Raw genomic sequence first — 21,350 nt, 5'->3', positions numbered from 1 at the left:
CACAATGTAGTTCTACAAACTGTGCGGAAGCATTTGCGTGCGGCCGGAATACATTACGAAGAAAATATTACGAATGGTTTGCACCAGGACCATAGACTTTCATTTTGCAATGAAATATATAAACTTTGACTGATGTAATTACGTTGTTATTTTTAATAATGAAAAATCTTTTGAGTCGGACAAGGATGGACGTAAAATACTATAGTAATAGAACAACAGGTAAACGATATATTATACTTTGAATAAAGTGGTAACTTCAACCTGGGAGTCTCTGTGGGGCAGCATAGACTTGCTGGAATATGGTTACTAACATGACGAGTCGATTACAAAAAGTAATAGCTTACGAGGGTGGCCTACCTTTATACATTATTAAATAAAGTATAGGTAATTAATTTAATTCTATTTGTGAGTGATGTTATTGTTATTGCAGTTAGAAGTTATAATTGATTTTGATTTCTAACTAAGTAATTAACATGTTGATTCATCTCACAAACCTAAAAGTAACCCAAAACGTAAATAAAACATTACGTTCATACTTGACCGACTTTTAGCATACTTCACATCGATATTGGTTTTAAATTACTATAGGAGTAATAGGAGTAGATAAAGTATGTCAATTTTTTTTCCTCTTTTGTATACCTTCTGTTAACTTGATGTGTTAATTTTTTGACAAGCGTCTTATTTATTTCTTGCTTATTATAATAATTTATGAACTGCACAAAAGACAAATAAATAACTTCTAAAATAGAAAAGTGTTATTATTTTTGTTTTTTCTTGCTTATAATTATATTGTTTGAAAGTATGATAATTTTGACTGTATAAAGAAGACAAAATAAATAATTGCAAAAATAAAAAAGCAATCCCCCACTAGGATTAGCACTCACGCCATATTTAAGAACTTCAACACTATTACCACTCGGCCATCAGAACTATGTTGACGAATGTGAAATTTGCAACCCTATACGACTGGTAAGGTTATCTAGAAGTGTGAGTGAGTGTAGTAAGTGTGAGTGTATCTATTATCGGATAGCATCGGGTCGTATCTTTGTGTGTTATACATACGCGCGCATTAGTATGCTCTGCCAAGCGAATTATTTTTCCGAGTGTACGTACTTGTATTGGTACTGTGTTATTACAGTTTACATGATTTGGTTAACTGAATGGAACGTGATTGCAATAATGCACCACTGGATCCTTACGCTAATAACGTCACATCTTCACCCTCGATTCGGTAAGTTATCGATCGATAAGATGTATTTTTCAATGAAAAGTAAGTACATCGTATCGAACGATAACCTATCGAATCGAGTGTTCTGAATCGCCCGGCTGGTGTTAAAATAAAACTGGAGACTAGAATTAGCCTCATAAAAAGTAGGTATTAGAAAGTAGTGCTCTTTTACAACCTGGAGTCGTTAGTTGACTCTGGTTCTGTTGACAGCGAGCGTTTAAAAAACAATTACAGTGGGAAATTAGTCCGGCAGTTTATGCGGCCGGGAAGTTTAGGCGTGTTCGACAAATTGCTGCTCGACAGGATTGCGGCGACCGGTTGTCCACTAGCTGTCCGGCCGACGGACAACCTGATCTTATTGATTTGTTATTGACACGCGCTGTAGTCACTTGTACCTATTGTCTGACGGATTGAGGAGTTTATTTTATTTTTATTGTTTGTTCTTCGTTGATTGTTTTATAAACGCGTGTGCCCGGTTTTGAGGTAATAGCGTAGATTGGTTGGTTGTGAATTGTAATCAATAAAACCGATTTTAGGTTTATCTTTATTTATAGATTTAATGTAAGTAATTATTTATTATTAATTAACAGTGTTGTGTAAATTGTTTGGTTTGGGTTGAGTAAATTGTTTGGTTTGGTTTCAATCTTCGTTTTTTATTTATTTATTGATAAATGGAGATTTGCGCTAGGTACTAAAACTTGTCTGTAGAAAATTCTTAAAGCTATGAAAATTACCTACCTCTTCTATTTACCTACAGTAATTTTTAAAGAGAGGAATAGACAAGAACATCCACGCTTTTAAAACGATAATGTACTAGTTAATAATTAATTATAATATGCGTGCGCGTTAACGTAATACAACTTATTCTACGCGATACAATTTGATTGGCAATTTACTCGAATTGTCGATCAAATTGTCTAATGTGGAGAGCAGGATAGTTCTACCAATTTACTCGCCCACAATTTTACGTATTTAATTTGATTGACATCAAATTGTTGCATATTATGGAATAAGCATTGCACTAGGCGGCATTCATGCGCCCTGACTAAAGCCTGAGCAGAATATGCCCAATTTTTATATTCCCTGATTTAACTTTTAAGTCGTAACGTACTGTAACAACATTTTGTCGCACAGCACGTGGCTAGTGTGATTTTGCGTGCGGTATGCTTAACCAGCCCATGTAATACGACCCCCGCCGTAACAGCCTACAAGTTACAACTCACAAGAAACGTTACTTACATAAAAACTTTATAGTAGGAATGCATATTAAATCATTTCTCGTATTATGCACTTGTAAACAACGCCCCGCCGCGTTAACGAGCGTGTAATAAAAAGTATACTTATTATTTCTTGGGAAATTGCTTCTACGGCATAAATCGTGAGCAAAACGCACCAACTGCATAAGTACCCGTCAGTACAACTAAATAGGTATTGTGAACTAAAATATATTCGCCGAGTGTGCGGTCGAGGAATCAGAAGGAGCTAAGACTTTTAAAAAAATCTGAAATGTTATCTAAATTAAAAATAACTTAATTATTATGGACAATAATGTATATTCATGAAGACAATATTAAATGAATCCAGCAATGTAAGTTTGTGTTTATTATAAAAGAAATCACGGTCCGTTGGTTGCGCTATGAATAACATTAAAAGGGCTTCGTACCATTTCAACAGCTGGTTTACATCGCTCAAGTAACGTAGTCCAGTAACACAATACAGCACTGTATCAAAATTCAAAATTTAATTATTTGATTTGATGTCGAACAACTATTGTCTCTCTTGAGGCGGAAAAAAACTTTCGGACGTGTCGTGAAGTGATAAATGTACACAATCGTTTGTGATGGGGCTTGCGGACTTCAATAACATCTAGTGGGCCAGAATTCTATCGGACGTCTGAGCGCTCAGGGGCGCTATTGGTAACTTAAGTGACTTAGGTCCGATAGTGTGCACATTTCCTCACCTACAAGTCTCATGTGCAATAAAGTATCAGACAATCAATCATTACACTTAAAACAGGCCACCCAGAATCTTCTAGAATTGTAGATGTAATCCACAGTGGATGCGTGGTGGCTCATGAGTGTCATAAATCACAATGATAGCAACGCAACGGCTTACTAAATAATTATTACCAAATATTCAAACCAACTTTCACTTTTTTCAACATACTTTTTTTTCTTTTACTATTCTTACTCCTAGGTTAACTTTACTTTACTATAGTTTTAGATTTATTCAATTACCATTGCACCTTGAATATTTTTTTTATGTTTTCACTATTTTGGAAAGTTTTTAGCTACTTTTTGTATCATTTTACTTTGTGATTAATATAATTGTTCCATGTTAATTGTGTGAATGTGCATGTAGTGTTTGCTTTAAAATGATTTTTACATACAACGTCATGTAATTTAACTTTATATAATTTAAGATCATTTTTGTAAAAATCGCTAGCGAATCTTATTAATAAAAAAAATAAAAAAAACTGAAATGAACGTACTGGATCCAGCGACTGGGTTAATATAAACCGGGCATTCCGTGCTTAAAGTAGGCATTAAGATTATATTTTTCGGCTTTTAATTTTGAAACGTAGTTTCAAAGCGTACCGAAATGGCTTCTTGACGTGTATGCATGCCGGTGACTGATCTTATAATCTGAGATCAGAAAACGCATAAATACTTAGGTAACAGAAATAGAGTGAGTTCGGGCATCAAGAAAGGGCACGAAGTCACTGGACTATGAATAACTATTGGAGACGCGTATTAGGGTGGAGACAAATTAGCGGGAAATCTCGCATGGGATTCCGATGCAATAGGTACAAATATTAACGGATAAAACGAGAATTCCCGCGACAACGATTCAAACCGTGCCCGCGTACGCGCGCGTTTAGTGTATCGTTTTGTTCAGTTGCTTTCCATGAGGAGTCTCGAGAGCTAGTTGGTTATTATGGAACTAGAACTATCCTATTGACAGTTATGATTTATTCTGTATGTTCTCATGATGCTGCGATATTAGGAACTGGCCAAATGTAACGCGGGGAATGCTCGTAGAAGTCGTAAAAGGAACTGTATAGAAAGAGTATACAGTAGATATCAAAATAAGTCGTGCTAAAAGAAGCTTGAAGGTTGTCGCCACGCTGCCGATGGGCAGTCAAAGCCAAAGCATGTAGGATTCAAAATAGGTACCCTTGTATACTTTTTGATTGTCATTTGTTGAATTTGTAAAACAATGCTTAAAACTAAACTTTGGAACCCTGGTAGGGTTCCAGACGTACCCTGGTCTAAGAAGAAATCCGCAAATCATGCGCAAATCGTTTATTCTTTTTACAATTACCATTTCACAATTTTCACATGGCTCTGTTAAAACTGTTTCGTTTTAACTGAAACTTAAGGCTAAGCAAAGTCAAAGAGTGGTCTATAGATTTAAATCTGAATTCTGAACTCCGTGCTGCTGCGCGTTGTGTATGTCTAGGGGTTTAGACACGCGTCGGGATGAAGCGGGATGCTTTCAACGCGAGAATATCATTAAACCAACCATCATATCCGCAGTGGACTGTCCGCACTGACCGGTGTTATTCTTTACCATATTTTGTTGTTCATATTGTAACATTTTTTTACAACGTGAGCAACAAAAGGCTCTTTTTGACACAAGTTTGTCAAAATTCTCTGAATTTATCGAAAGAAGATACTGAAAAATGTGTGGCAGTATCAAATAATACGATCAATTTATTATGATGATAATTGCTCACTTCACACTGACTGGCCTTCAAACCACTTAGGTCGAAATCTATAGAACGTATTTTGACTTTGCTTAGACAACACTTTTAAGAGATAATGGCCATCTGTGTTTATTATAATATGTTGTGCTAAATGTTGTAAACAATCAAAAGAAAACGAGACAGCGTTATATTATCGCTGACATAAATATGTCTCGCTTTAACTGAATTTTAAATCTGAGCAAAGTCAAGTGTGCTCAATATAGATCCCAGCCCTAGATCCTTACCTACTAGAAACATTGTTTAGCGGTTGTTATAAAGACAGAAATGTAAATAACAACTATCAATTCAACATCCAAAATCACGTTTTTAGAATATCTAATTATAATACTTTAAAGAAAATTAGGTCTTTTAATTTAGCCTATTTCTTATTTCTAAATTTTTCCTAGACTGGTAGACAATGATGAAAAAGAACCTTTTTACGTCCTAAACGCACATCCAAAAAGAATACATTCATTTGATGCATCGCGGCTTTATCAATGTCAGATTGTGGTTTAAAAGGCGCGAACGCTAAAAGGTTTAATTTTTCCGCACGGTCAATGCGAAAGGTGCCGGCGCGGGTGGCGGGCGTTGACCCCGATCCGCGTTGAATAGCATCTCATTCGTGGGACGTTCGCTAAAAATACGTGCGGCGACGCGAGCCGCATTACAATATGTCTTTACGACGCGGACGATAGACCGGGCGCGGACTGTACTTTTTTTTTTAGTGATTAGGAGGATGCACTCGGGCAAAGGACTACATAACATATTTTTTTTGGGATATGGCTCGCGGATCTTCGACGGAAAGGATATAAGTCCTTTGAATTCTCTCTTTAGGTAGAGTAATCTATACTAATATTATAAAAAAGGTACAATTTGTAGGAAATAATCTCTGGAACTACTGAACCGATTTTGAAATTTTTCATCAGTAGAAAGCTATTCTTATTTTTCCTGAGTGACATAGGCTATATTTAATTTTTTAAATCAGAGATCCCTACGAAAATTGTAATAAGTTACCCGTGACGCGAACGTGACGGGTCGCTAGTACTCTATAGTCTATATGGGAAAAAAATCGTAGTAAATTTTTGGGACACCTTTATTAAATTATTATAAGTACATGCATTCATGCATAACATGTACGCAATACGAATAGCTCTTGAAAATTGACATTATTTCTACTCTTGGGCTAATCTTGGGTTTTGTGGACTTCCGCCGCTAAAAATAATACACCTATGTAGGTTTCGCGCTCTGAACTTATTTTCTTAACATTGACTGAACTCTGAAAAATTGATTAGGTACATTTGATTAAATTAATAAACATCGAGTAAATCTTGAGTTTCATAATAAAATCAGAGTTCTACAACTTGGCCAAAGTATCTATCGTGACATGTTTTATTATTATTCATAGGTTCCGAACTGCTGACTACTAATAAAATGGGGCAATTTATTCAGTAACGCAATCTCACTATCTAACACTCGTGATCTCGTATATGCAAGAACGAGTAGGTGTATCGAATGGCGCGATCAATATTTTTTGCCGAAAAGGTCCAGTGGCATTACAACCAGTTTTATAAAAATAACATAAGAGTAACACATTATAGTGATTAATATGGATCGCGCCAGAAGGAACAACGACCGTGCGGGTTACCTTTGTGTAGGTAGAATTCAGATATTTTTTATTTGCCTCGATATATTCTTTTTGTATGTTACTTATAAATTAAAATATTTGAAATATTTTCTTTGCTAATAATACAGTAGAGAGAGTTAAATTAAAAAAAAATACAATAGTGATTTACCTATGTGCCTACCACTTCAAGGAAATTTCTAAATTTTTATTTAATAATAACAAAAAAAATATTTAACATTTTTGAAATTTTAAAAACGATTAAATTTTGTTTAAATTATATTAGTATCGAAAGTAAGTAAAATTAGTATAAGATTTGTTTACTGTAAACTTTCTTTGCCTACTCAAATTACTCAAATGCTCGAATGGCGTTTGGTTTTCATTGCTGTCAATTCAACTAACAACTTGTGTTCCTTTTTGAAACATCAGTATATTTTGTCCTTGTATTAGTACACAACTTTATAATCGCCATTTACAAAAAAGAATATTACAAGTGACTTTATCAGTTTAGATAATAAAAAAAGAGTAGCGTATAAAAAACTATTATTTAATATTCGTAGTAGGTAAGTAATAATTATAGTTTGTAGGTCAAACGCCGATGTAACACAGATGACGCACCGTTATCTCGCGTACGTTCAGTAAACAGTGTCACGTGGGCAGTTATACGTTCCGATACGTTTATTGTTGTTATCACGTTATTCATACAAGATAATATGTTTGTCGCGACTCGCATTTCGCCTCGCGACGGAAACGGGACAGGTCCACGTTGACATCGACATTACATAACTCGGTTGTTATTTCTAAGATTGCTGACAAACAGACGAACAGATTTGGATGTATGGGACCATACCCCATACATCCAAATCTGTTCAGACATTTACAAGTTATGGTGGAATAAAGAAATTCACATACATATATTATGAATCCTGAAAACGTTACACTTCTTGTTTTGGCGAGTCCGGTACAAGCTGCTCCTGCTGCTGAACCAGTCGTAGTCACAGACTTACCTACCTAGCACAAGAGTTGGCGTACATAAACACCACGTAACATCACTTAACATCAGATGACCCAGCCTGCTCGTTTGCTCGCTATTTTTATTAAAATAAAAAAACAAATAAGTGTGATTTTTTTTAAAGTTTTGTTATTATACACTATATGCATCGTCGGTCATGATTTGTAAAAGTTTATCTAAGTTCAAAGTGTCAAGTCCTCATCCAAACATTTTGAACGCCACACAAGCCATGTTTTACGCTTAGAGGAAATGTAAATTTACATTAACGCGTTTGTAACGATCATAGCAGACATCTCACAGGTCTGAAGTGTTGGTTAGTTAGAAGCCCGGAAAAGGATAGTTAAGCTCGGCCCGTATTATATATTTCTTTACAGTGACACTATATTATTACCTACTACAACATCAACCGCGTAGATTAAAGTTTTTTCCCCACACAGTGGGATGTCCCACTGTATGGGGACTTTAATTATCCGGCATAAAAAGTAGCCTATGTCATTCCAAGTCTTATTACGAAAGAAATTGGCTGAATTTATGGTAGGTTTATTTCATGTACGGCACGCACTTCGGCTATTTTATAAAGCGAAGACGAACGAGCGTTCTGTGTCCATCGGCCACGCCTGCAATTCACCTTCGTTTGACTTCGCTGCTCGTTTGCACGTGCCATCGGATGTGAAAGGGGAATATTATTCTTGTCTAATTTGTTTTCTTCAAAATGATACCTACTAGTATAAGAATAAAATATGGAATGCCTTTCCGGCTTCCGTTTTCCCCGCTAGCTATAATATTGTACCTTCTGAAGAAGAATGAATGAGTACCTACCTTTCTAGGGGTTATTCAAGAGGCTGACAACAAACTGAAATGCCGGTAACGTATTGGCGGTTCCTCTGGTGCTGCAAATGTTTATGGGCGGCGGTAATCACTTAACATCAGGTGAGCCGCCTGCTCTTTTCTTCGCTTATTTTATTTAAAAAAGTACCTTCTAGGCAGGCGCGCTCCACCTTAGGCTGCACCATCATCTGCTATTTGGTGTGATTGCAGTCAAGCGCATAGTGATAATAATTTCGTGTTGCGAATGTGTCAATGTAACGTATCGGCGGATCTATGGCGGCAATTATAACATCGGACGTAATTTACCATGACCGATGGTATAACGAGCGCTTTCGCATGTCAAGAAAATGGTTATTAGTTTAATGGGAGATGCTATCGGTGTGTGAAGCCTGATTATAGGGGTCACTTAGGGTTGCCAGGGCGCCGGGATTTCTGGGAGCTACCCTGAATTTTATGTTTAAAACCATGATGCATGGAAGTAACCGCCCGCTTATTACAAAATGTATGATTGCTGCTCTACGAAAGCGGTGTTCTATGCTTGACCGTACACTTAGGAAAGTTTTCCTTCTATATTCTGATTCGGTGGAATTCTGACAAAATAGATGTCATTTTAGACTTTGGGTGGGTTATTTTTATGAAATCAGGGTCACCACCGGTTTTACCCCTAAATTACCCTAAATCCCTGTCAACATACAAAGTTAAGATTATAGTGGGTGTCATGCTCGAGGCCAAACTGGTCGGACAGTTGTATCTTAAAACTTCTATTTAGTCTTCCGGGGTTAAGAGGATTCATACCCCCTGAGCCATTTTTGAGCAATTTTGAACCCTTTTATTTTGTTCCTAATAATGAACATGACTTCGTAAATCAAAATTTGTGTTAGGAGATATATGTCCCGGAAATGAGTAAAAAGACAACCCAAAAAGTTTGGCAACCCTCAAATACGCTTGTGGGGCGACGACCTGGAGCAGCCCGCATGGCATTGTCCAGGAACAATGCGGACTTCGGTACACCAGACCGCATTGATTTTACTGCTCAAATGAGAATTCGCTGAGGAGTAAACTCGTATGAGTCGTTTCGTATGTATTGTTTGTCAAGCGGATTTGTGTTTGATTGAAATTACAAATAAAGAAGGCAGTTACCTGTAACTTAATAGATGGTAATTACATAAATCACACTAACACTCACTGAACCCATAAAAAGCCATGGTTCCCGTGGGATGCTGAACAATCGCAAATCACGTTTTTATATACAACTAATTCATCGCGGGTAACACCGCGGGGCACAACTAGTAGTCATATAAAATCCAGTAGGTATTTTTCCAAGTTTCTGATTTATTAGTGCAATTTAGAATCTCGACAAACGTTCCAAAATGATGGTTGTTAACAAGTGTTAACCCAATAGTAATAAATTTTTCTGATTCCTTCCAACAAATAATAGGTAACTTATGTACCTACCTATTTAGTTAAAATCAAACCTGAAATTGTTAATCACAACTTAAAAAGACGCTTGATCTCCAGATATTATATTCTTATCTTTTTTCTCAGCGCCTAAGATCTATCGCATGTATAAAGACTTGGACAGACAAAACACGCGAAACGCGTGTTATGACGACTCGACCCGTATTAACACGTAACCAAAGTATACACAGATTTTTTAACTAACATAGTTTTAATTTTATTTTTGGCTAGCTGATCCTAAATCGATATTTGTAAAGTAATAAGTATTTGAGCACTAGGGGTGACGTGAAATAAAGATATTTTAAAATTCTTTGTCATGCCACGACGCGTGACGGTTCATATTGTCACATACCTAGGCAATTCCACAGCCTACATTCGACGCCTGGTAGTTCAAGTGAAGCCTTGAAGTTTTGTTACAAGTTTCCTAACTGTCGTGAACTTTGGTATAGTGCCCGGCAAACAAATTGAGCATTGACGCGATTGGGTGGCGAATGGCGGGTGCACGCGATTGGTTGATACGTCGACTTTCGCTTGCCGGATTCGGTAACTTTCTTCCACTTCGCTGCTTCAGGTCCAAGTTGTTAATGCCGTGTACTATAGCAGCTCGCCAAGACGTCACTCTATTTGATAGATAATATCGCATGTCGTGGCCGTCGCGCGTCTGTCCAAGGCTTTACGATGAGAAGTCTCCTTGACCTTCATTCTGCCCGACCTTTGCATATTATTCGTTAGGAATAGCCTCCGGTATTAAATTATGTATATTGTAAGAATAACGATTTTATGGAATAGTATTTCTTCCGCTGAATGTTAATCGTTATTGTTGTCACGCGATTTTGTTTATTTGTGCTATTATGTTTATGGATTTTTCATAACAAAGTTCCTAACTTACATTTTCCTTTAAACGTTTGGTATTTGACCTTCTAGTGTGGTTTACATCATTAATTCTATCCCACTCAAGGCTAGGCTGGATTTTTAGGCTTGAATTAAAAAGTGTAAATCAGGAAATAGGTAGGTATATATTTTGCTCGTAGCGAGTCGTTTAATTTAAATTTTAAATTAATTAAACCTGATCTGCTGTACATTCTTTAGTCTTAATTTTTAAATAACTTCATATAAAACGTAATTAGAAATATGAGTTAATAAATCAAGAACTTTAGAGCAACAATACTTTTTCTATTTTGTAATTTCAGACCGCTAGGTCCTAGGATATGGAACACCCTTCCGACATCATTTTTCCCTTGCTATTTTATTACGGGAACCTTCAAGTCAAGAGTACCTACTATGCATATTCTAGGCAAGCGCGCTTCATCTTAGGCGGCATTATCACTTGCCAGCAGGTCTAAGTGCAGCCAAGCGCTTGTCTATAAATAAGTAAATAAATTTTACATTTTTTAACAAACTTAAACGCGACGTAGATATTGTCTCAACGAGAGTGACCTAACTGTTCTCTTGTCCGACCTTGGTGGCGCGTCTATTAGATGGCCTTAGCATATTTGTCTGATGAACGTTGCTACCGAATTACAGTGTTTACCAGAATGTTGATGTAATTTTATAATTTTCCTTCGCTTAACGTGATTTAGAACATTTTCTTTTTTACACCATAGACCTTGTTCAGTTCCTTCAAGACAATAGTTAATAGGCAAGGCAAAAAATCTTTTTCATCTTTTACGGTTTAAGCAAGCGCGCTCTAACTTAGACCTCATCATTGCTTTCCATGAGGGATGATTGACGTATTATTCCCATTTCTTTTGGCAAGGACGTAATGTGTGCTTGTGTCCCGGCCAACAACTCTCGGTTTGATCCTGTAATCGATCTCTCAAAGAATTCAAAATTCAAAATATTTTACTCAAGTAAACTTTTACAAGTACTTTTGAATCGTCAAAGCATCTACCACTAGTTCGGAGTGTTTACCTCTGTGAAATATTACCCTAGGAGCTACGTTTCATAGCCTACCCAGCGCCAAACTAACATTACATTTGACGAAATTGCCAGTGTATCTAAGTGAAGCATCGACGTTTTGTATCAAGTTTCATAATCGTCGTGAACTGTGGCACTATAAACATGATAGACTGCAGTCAAGCGCTAACCCGTGACCGATAAAAAAATATTTAAGCCTCTTTTACACACATCGCTAAGCTTCAATTATAACAACAGATTGTAGATAAGCATTTTATTAATAAGGGCGTCAACAACTGGGTATGCTCCAGTTTTGACAGCGGGGAACACGTGGCCACGACACCGCCTGTGCTCTATGTGTGTGTGTGTGTGTGTTAATTATACACCGGATGCACACTTCCTCTAATTCCGACGACCTCACCCGCGACCCGCGACTACGCCCGAAACGTTCGTTGTATGGGACTATAGTTTTATTAGGTGGGTAAACATTTTTTGCCTCGGCAATAGATACAAAACTTTTATATTCAAGTCAACTTCTAATGCAAAGTTTTCGATCGTCAACGAGTCGTCGCAGTCCTGAGAGCTAACAGACTCAGTAAATCAGTAAATAAAGCGAAGGATGTAAAATGAACTTCAAGTTGGGTCCACCTATCCACTGTCTAGAAGACTCTACAAAGTGCTTTTGAGTCAAATCGTCAAGTGAGTCTATCACACCTAAACGAATGAACCGATTTTAATTTAGTTTTTTTTTGTTTGAAAGGTGGCTTGATCGAGAGTGTTCTTAGCTATCATCCATGAAAATCGGTTCAGCCGTTTGAAACTTATCAGCTTTTTTCTAGTTACTGTAACCTTCACTTGTCGGGGGTGTTATAAATTTTTAATTTACACTTGTAAACATTTAACTGAAACTTGAGTCTGAGCAAAGTCAAAGTGCGCTCTATAGATTTCAACCTTAGTGTAAGTAAAGTAGCTGTCTGCTGGTATAAGTTGTTCATTTAAATTTTACACGTTCGTAAACGAATAGGCTCGCATGGGATCGGATGTGACCCGGGGAGATAATGGACCGTTTCAGATCGCCATACCTACGGGTGTATGCTAATTCGTATTATAAAATTCGCTGCGTGGGCTGTTAATTCGTAATTTGGAGTCGTCTACATGGGCGGGCTGCTTGCTATCGGTCGCTTTTTTTTTTTTTTAATTGTATTAGTATTTTTCCTTGCACATATTGTGTCTATATCTCCTCCGCGCGCTCCCCAGCGCTTTCCATGTACAAACATATTTAGGTTCTCATTTGAATCTAATCAAACTCAAATATTGTAGATACATTCTAGTAACAAATATCTGGGTCTGCTGTTTTCCATGTTTCTGTCAAAATGACGTGTAATTTTAAGCCACAGGGGCTCAAAGATTTATAATACAGACATACATACAGATAATACAGATTTACATACGAATACAGTACCTATAGATATGACATACTATGTTATATATCTGTGTATGTGTTATACCTATCGTCAGTTTTGGTGATAGACCAAAAACCTTTAGAGATATCTGTACAGTTTATACGTACCTAATTAGGTATTTTATGTTATTTCGATCGATTTTATTTAGGTACCTATAGATTACCATAAAGAACTAAGTCTTAGTAGGAGAAATAAGTTACTTATTATAGTATTCTATTATCAACTGTAACATTTTCTCATTTCGAAAGTTTTTTTCCTTTTACTTTTTACAGTTGTAGCTTTTAATTGCTTATACCTAGTCATAAAATCATTTATTATATGATTGGGTAATTTTTATTGTTTTAATAATTACAGACGGTAATTTGTCTTCATTAGGTGCTTGAACCGTCATTAGCTCACAAGCTATCCTAGATCAATACTAAGGTAGGCTTAGTTAACTACTTGTCTTATTTTATTAATAGGTAAAACTTTAAATAGCAATTAATATCCAAATTCTAAACTTTAGAATTTAATGAAGTCGCAACTCGCAAATTATTGTTCAGACTTCATATTTGATATTTGGCCTTTGTTAACCCCCGACCCAAAAAGAGGGGTGTTATAAGTTTGATGTATGTATTTTTAATTTACACTTGTTTATGTTCCAATGCATAGTTGGTCATTTAAAATTTTCCTCGCGTCCGTAGACCGTGAAAATTTTTTGCTCTATCGCTCAGGTCAACTGAGATTTTATTTTGGCAAACGCGTTTCATCACTAACGAGTTATTTTAGGTGAACAACTAAATGCCTAACGGATATGTAAATAGATTAGATATTTATACTTTGTGTGAGAATATTATTATAATGGATTGATTATCATATAATGTATTCTGTTACGGCTTGTCTCGCCCATCCGCGGGGACTTCCTGGGTTTTTATCTTCCTTCTCATTTCACACCTATTTAATGAGTTTGACTTACTCTATAATAAGGCATTACGCACCTAATCCGGTTGTCAATAATATCACATCCGTTTCAGAATTAAAACTTCCGGTATGGTAGTACTAGTAAGTAATAGAAATGGTATCTGTTGTCGGGAACCCACGTATGACGAAGTTGAACCACTTGCCCATAACAGAATTCAAATATAATTCCAAAAAACAATTCTTTGGCATCCAAGGCAACATAAATTGTAACGCTATGTAATTAAGACTTATTTGGCAATAACGTGCTATGAATATGATGGGTCACCGCCAATCGGCGGGACGACAATCACGCGTCTTTAACACTTCTACACTTATTTTGAGTTCTGTGTTTGTTTTTATTTAATTTTCTATTTGTTTGCGAATTTTTTGTGGTTTCCTAAGCCTATTGGTTAAATACTGGAATGCGAGTAGGTTGCAATAGTCTCTTTAGAGACTAGTAGTTAGTATAGTTTACTACAAAGGAAGTACGAAGATAATAATAGCTTTGCTAATAAACTAACAGTCTTATTCATAAAAATCCCTTAATATAGGTTTAAAACGTTCATTAGCTAAAATGCTCATTAGGCCTATTAAACGTTTCATAACTTTCTTTATTCATAAAGGTTCAATAAACCTCTCACAACTAAATTCTCGCTATAGGCTAGTTTCGCTTTGTTATGTTGTCGTTCTGATGAATTCATAGACAAAATTGCAAAAAAACTGGGCTCTACACAGAAAAGTGACGCAGGTGTGACATTTGTTTTCGAATTTCGGTCGATTGTCTGAGTTCTGGAGGATAGTTAGGTATTATCGTTCGGAGTTTTGTTCCGATTTATTTAATTATAAAAATGGAAACAGGAAGGAATTTAGAAATTAGCGTTAGATTTTATTATACTATTTAAAAAAAAAGATGTATTAGGTAAAAGTATGTATTAGAATTTAGATACAGTACCTGGACATTCATGGAATAAAATCCTTTTTTTTTTTTAATTGAAAATCTATACTAATAAATAAAATTGGAGTGTCTGTCTGTAATTTCAAAATAACTACCTCATATTGACCTCATATGGTTATTTAAACGATACTATAACTGAATCACACGTTTTTAAAATTTTTGTCTGTCTGTCTGTCTGTCTGTCTGTCTGTCTGTCTGTTTGAAAAGGCTAATCTTGGGAACGGCTGAACCGATTTTGACGGGATTTTCACAGACAAGTAGAGAATTGACCAGGCAGTAACATAGGCTACTTTTTTAACCGACTTTCAAAAAGGTAGTTGTGTTTTTCTACCTATGTACACCGAAATCTCCGAGATTTCTGAACCGATTTGCGTCATTTCTTTTTTAATCGATAGAGGAACTTTGCGACAGTGTTTCATAAAAAATTTGGAGTCCAACTCCTCAATCCTGATGCTGCAGGGGATCTGACCAATCCACGCGGGCGAAACTGCGGGCATCAGCTAGTATTACAATAAAACTTAAAGCTAGCCTTATCTAATTACTATACAAATCATGCCCGTGTGGAATGGTGCCAAGAATACTGGCTGCATTTCCACGCTTGACAGCCAGGCTGATCCGTTGCGCAAAAAATGAGCCAGCCCTTTTTTTTTACCCAAATCCTTCTCGGTTTATGTAGTTAGGTACTGAGCTGCATCACCGCCATATTTCTTACGTTAGAAGAAATCACATACCTATGTAAAAGAATGATTACATGAAAAGAAACTTCGAAATTAGGTAGAAACTTTTAGGTACCTACTACACGACGTCCCTAACATTTTATGGCAGTTAAAACTTGCAACTCTGGTTAATTACCACAGCCTCTCGAATCCAGAATAAATAACGTACAAATAATAATTACAATGCAATGACACTAGAATCAACCAAAACAAAATAACCTCACTTCAATCTTGCATATCAAACAAATTATCAGCTGTTAAGACAAGACGGCGGCCATCTTGTTCTTTAATAAAGGTTTATAGTAGGGTTCAGCCTGTTATAAGTTATGGAGCCGTTATTGAACACTTTTAGCACTATTGAACGTTTATGAATCATGTTTTTGAGAACTTTGCTTATAACAAGCTAATAAAGCTTCTACAAATTTTTATGAATAAGACTGTTAGTCTGTATCATGATCAACCCATTTGCGCCCCACTACTGAGTACGGGTCTCCTCTCAGAATGAGAAGGGTTTAGGCCATAGTCTGCCACGCTGGCCCAATGCGGATTGGCAGACTTCACACACCTTTGAGAACATGGAGAACTCTCAGGTATGCAGGTTTCCTCACGATGGTTTCCTTCACCGTTAAAGCAAGTGATATTTAATTGCTTAAAACGCACATAACTGAAAAGTTAGTGGTGCGTGCCCGGGATCGAACCCCCGACCTCCGATTAGCAGGCGGACGTTCTAACCACTAGGCTATCACAGCTTTTTTTTGTGATATCTGTATCAAATCAAATCTGTATCAAATTCCTTAAAATGGGTTCAGCAGTTGAGCCGTGAAAACGTAGCAGACAGACAGACACACTTTTGTATTTATAATATTAGTAAGTATGGAGGTTATTCCTATTCAAAGAAGTGCTATAAGCTTGTGCTAGGAATAGGTACACAATAGCACTTGTTGCGATTAGATATTTATCAGAATGCAACATTCTTTTCCGTATTTCAAGCCCTTTTGTGAAGGCCAGGCTACTCATCATAGTCAAGGTGATCACGTCAAGTATGACAGACTATCGCGTTCTTTGAAAACCTGTACCTACTGACTAGTGCCGGACTCGCAATTTCGTCTGCGTAAAACTTTTACACCTTTAAATACCTAAGTACTAAGCAGGTATTTAAGTATAATGTAGAAAAAATTAGCATTTAGTATGTGCATAAAGTTATACCACATACTTACCACTGTCTGTCTGTCTGTCTATCAGTCCGTCCGTCTGTCCGTCCGTCTGTCGTGTCTGTCAAAACCGGTAGATATGACTAGAAATTCTTGTGTCTGATTTTGATCGTAACTTTAGCTGTAAGTAGGTAAGTACATCTGAGTCCTCTTACCTAACATTAAAATTGCATGCATACTATTGTTTTCTTCTTTCTTGTTGCCTTGCAAAATAAGTAGATATTTCAGTATAAGCTATGTTAACTTTGACTTGATACCGTTGCACTACAGAGCGTTTGAATATTCATGAGAACACTGAGACATCGGAAAGCAAGAATAGTTTAATGAATTAATGAAGGTACGTGAATTAATTTGCATTATCATACATTTATAATGCAACCGATACCTACCTACCTAATGTACTTACTTACCTATTTAATTAAGTTCACTACCTGTTAGTGCTTTCTTATTATTTAAAAGCTTTCAGGGGTTTAGAACTAAAAACTTTCTCACAAAATATTATAAAATAACGACAATATTTTTGTAAACATTTTTATAAGACTACAAAAATCTCATCATAATCGGGCTAGGTAGGTTTTGTACGCTATTTTTTATAAGTGCTTCACTAATATCGTATGCACATACACACATACACACGTCAAACTTATAGCACCCCTCTTTTTGGGTCGGGGGTTAAAATATGTACTTAATGCTAATAACCATCTAATTACAATGGTTGTTCACTCTGCAAATGTTCCCTATAGAAAAAGATTGTATTAGGGAGGTACTTTTAGATCTTGTCAATTAACTACACTAATATTATAAAGAGGTAAAGTTTGTAAGTTTGTTTGTAGGGGGTAATCTCGGGAGCTTCTAAACCGATTTTGAATATTCTTTCACTAGTAGAAACTACATTACTCTTGAGTAACATAGGCAATATTTTATTTTCAAAAATATTAGAGATCTCTACGGTAATAACTAATAAGCTAGCCGTTCTGGGCCGGGGCGAGTCGCTAGTAGTTTATACAATTGAACATAATACACAGACAAACGTGCCCAAGCTGCTAATTATTGTGGATTATTGTCGTAAATGAAGCCGGAACATTGTCAGCCGCGTAATAGGACATGCATATGCACTTGACATACTTGCACACAAAGGAAAGAGTTACGTGGCGGAGTGCAGGCGATTGTTAATCATACATAGCTATATACTGTGATGGTGTCTCATACCAATGTTGTCTGTGGACATACTTTAATAAAATTATTATCATTAGTTATCCTCTGTGTGGTTATTTTATATTTGAAAAGAAAAATACAGGATAAATTTTTGTGCTAAATAGTTTAAGAACTCTGATATTAAGCAATTGAGTCTTGAATTTTCGAAGAAAACTCTCAGTCGGCTGGATTTCTTCCAACATTTTGAATAATGGTCATTATATTTCAACAATGAACACAACACAATATTAAATGAAATATACGTATAAACCTTCCTCTTGAATCATTCTATCTTTTAATGAAAACCGTATTAAAATCCGTTGCGTAGTTTAAAAGATCTAAGTTTACAGAAGTACAGACAGACGGAGGTTACTTTCTAGGGTTTCGTACCAGAACTTTTACTAAGACTCCGCTGTCCGTCCGTCCGTCTGTCAGCGTGAACCGTAATAGGTAGAGAACTGAAATTTTCATAAAATATGTATTCCTATTACGGAATTATTATTAGTACGGAACCCTTCGTGTCCGACTCGCACTTGACCGTTTTTTTTGATACTGTGTAGAGATAAATTTATGTCGTTTTGTTCTTCGGATAGAGTTGCGGATGTCCGCCACTGGATAAATTAATTTCCCTAATGCAACTCTTTGTTATCGGAACCGGGTGTCGGGGTCTCACCGCACGTTGGTAATTACGCGTGAACTTAATTTTCCTGCCAATTATACTGATTACCACTGTTTTATTAAAAACTGGCTGATGCCCGCGATTTCGTTCGTGTGGATATAGGTTTTTTAAAAATACCGTAGGAACTTTTTAATTTTCCGGGATAATAATGAATAGTAATCTAATAATAAAGCCCAAGCAAAATAGACATTCAAGGATACAATAATTCGCATTCAGCTGAAAATTTGTACGAATGCTTGGAAAATCATTATAACTGAAACGTATAAAGTCCGTATCGATTTGACATTTGCAAAAAAAAAATATCCAAGGTAAAAGTTCGTAGATGTGAGTTTCTTGCGTTTTTCAGTAAAACGGCAAGTTTTAACTTAAAAATAGTTTCTAGTTTTAGCTCAACTCGTTTCTCGCTAATCGTCGGCGTTCGTACATGTGCCTCATCGCATTATCGTTTTTGTTCTCCGTCATAGGTATTTGCGATGCGTCGCCGCACCGCAGCGTTGTGTAAGCGCTCTAATAGCTTTATTGATAAAAAATTCAATATGGTTAATTAACGAAAATGTATTGCATGTTTGTGTTGGATGTACGCTATGCTCGGTAGGTAGGTTATCGCTATCGGACAGCGTGGCGGACGGCCACAGCAATAATTGTTTGTTAGCCCAGATAAGCCGCGGGCGGGCGGGGCGATATGGACACGCACTTACCTACCAATACATGCAGTGTACAGATACAGTGCAATGACTGCGAAATCTATAAACTACTAGCCAAAGCCCGCGACTGCGTCCGCGTGAATTTAGGTTTTTCGAAATCCCGTGGGAACTCTTAGTTTTTTAAAAATTGAAGGGACCGGGCATTTTACTGCGTTATAAAGTAAAAGTTTTTGTTTTAAACAGAGAGTAAAAGAGTAACAGCGTAAACAAAATGAACCTTAGCAATGATGAGTTTACACTGTACCTACTTAATTTTCATCTTGAGAGGTTATGACCATTAGTGTATTTAATAAGTGGTCCTTATAACGATGTGTTTGCTTAAGGTTCCCTTTGAATTTGATTAAGGCATCATTGATTTATTATGTTATAAGTGGTACAAAGTGGTTTGCAAAATTACCACTTGAATAAATCAAGATTACATCAAAGCATTCTCTTTGAATCAAACATTACCGTTATCCTGACTTCGCAGCGAATGTAAAATTTATGAATTCAAAGAATGTCAATATGTTTATCGTTAAAATCTACCGGCGGTGGTAGTGCACCTATTCTAACTAGGTAGGTAGTAGGTACGTAATAGCTAGAGACCTACAAAGCGTAGGTACTTTACTTATTTCTGTCTTTGCTCAGACTTAAGATAGTAAAAAAAAGACAGATTTACGTATATGTAGTGATAGAAATTTGTCATAAGCGTACAGACCTACTAACAGCAGCGTTAAAATGGACGGATTTATGTGAGAGAGACAGGTCTTGTTTTAACTATAAGTAAAATCTGAGCAAAGTCAAAGTCTTCTCTATAGCTTAGCCTTACTGTATTATGGCTGAAATTAATAAATCAGTAGGTACTTAGCGACTGTCAAAATAGTATGGTCTTTGTTGACAAAAAAAAAGATTCCGACGAATTGAGAACCTCCTCCTTTTTCGAAGTCGGTTAGTAACAATTGCGCTCTAAATAATCGACAAATAGATACATAGATAGTATAAGACTGCTTTTATTAATTTCAGCTGTAAGATTGCATCTAACCTAACTACTATGAAAGTCCTTGAAATTATGCTCTGTTGCTCAGTTTTACACCTTTTGGTTTGAGTTTCCTACGTTCAAGTTTTTACTGAACAGATTAAGCTCCGGCAAAATATAAAGATTCAAAAAAACTACCGAAAACCGCTTTTTCTGCACCAAAAAGCAAGCTATAAAATGCAGTGCAAAATGCGTTATGTTGCCAGTATTGCACTGTTGGGAATGGTATGCGGCAAAGCGACTATTCTTTTTGTCGTACACGCAAGCATATCTGACCATACCATCTATTGCTGTTTGCTAGTAATGTGCATTATTGATTCAAAGGGTTTTTATGTAAAGCCGACCCTCTAATATGGCGCAGGGTATCGTTTGAAAGGCCAGCCGTGCATAGCTGTTCCTATTATGGTTTTATTGATCTATCTGGTTAAACATAGCGACTATTAAAGAATAAGTTGCGACGCAAAGATAAATTGATTGAGGAATAAAAAGTTATAAGGATTTTTTCAGGTCGCATTCATTATACGATCTGATGGTAAATGTTGATGCGGCACATATTACTTATAAAAAAAATGTAAGCTAGCCATAAACATAGTTACAAACACAGGCCATAGCGTTTTTTGAACGTCCTGAAACGGAAATAGCTTCCTACCAATTACAATCCGGGTATCTTTAAAACAAGAGTG

The 21,350-nt window shown here is 36.4% G+C and overlaps 1 protein-coding gene and 1 long non-coding RNA gene across 4 annotated transcripts in view; one reads left to right on the top strand and one right to left on the bottom strand.

The window, feature by feature from the left end:
• Positions 1–21,350, bottom strand: part of LOC123866054 — a 64,659-nt gene that overhangs the window by 2,610 nt on the left and 40,699 nt on the right. The window contains exon 2 of the long non-coding RNA XR_006796110.1: positions 20,410–20,421. This is a non-coding gene — a long non-coding RNA (uncharacterized LOC123866054). The remainder of the gene's footprint in view (positions 1–20,409; positions 20,422–21,350) is intronic.
• Positions 1–21,350, top strand: part of LOC123866038 (zinc finger protein jing homolog) — a 207,626-nt gene that overhangs the window by 147,594 nt on the left and 38,682 nt on the right. The window lies entirely within an intron of this gene.

Source organism: Maniola jurtina, chromosome 6, assembly GCF_905333055.1.
Source record: "Maniola jurtina chromosome 6, ilManJurt1.1, whole genome shotgun sequence".
NCBI classification, from domain to species: domain Eukaryota; kingdom Metazoa; phylum Arthropoda; class Insecta; order Lepidoptera; family Nymphalidae; genus Maniola; species Maniola jurtina.
The sequence above is the reverse complement of the archived record's forward strand: the minus strand, read 5'-3'. Positions and strand labels throughout refer to the sequence as shown.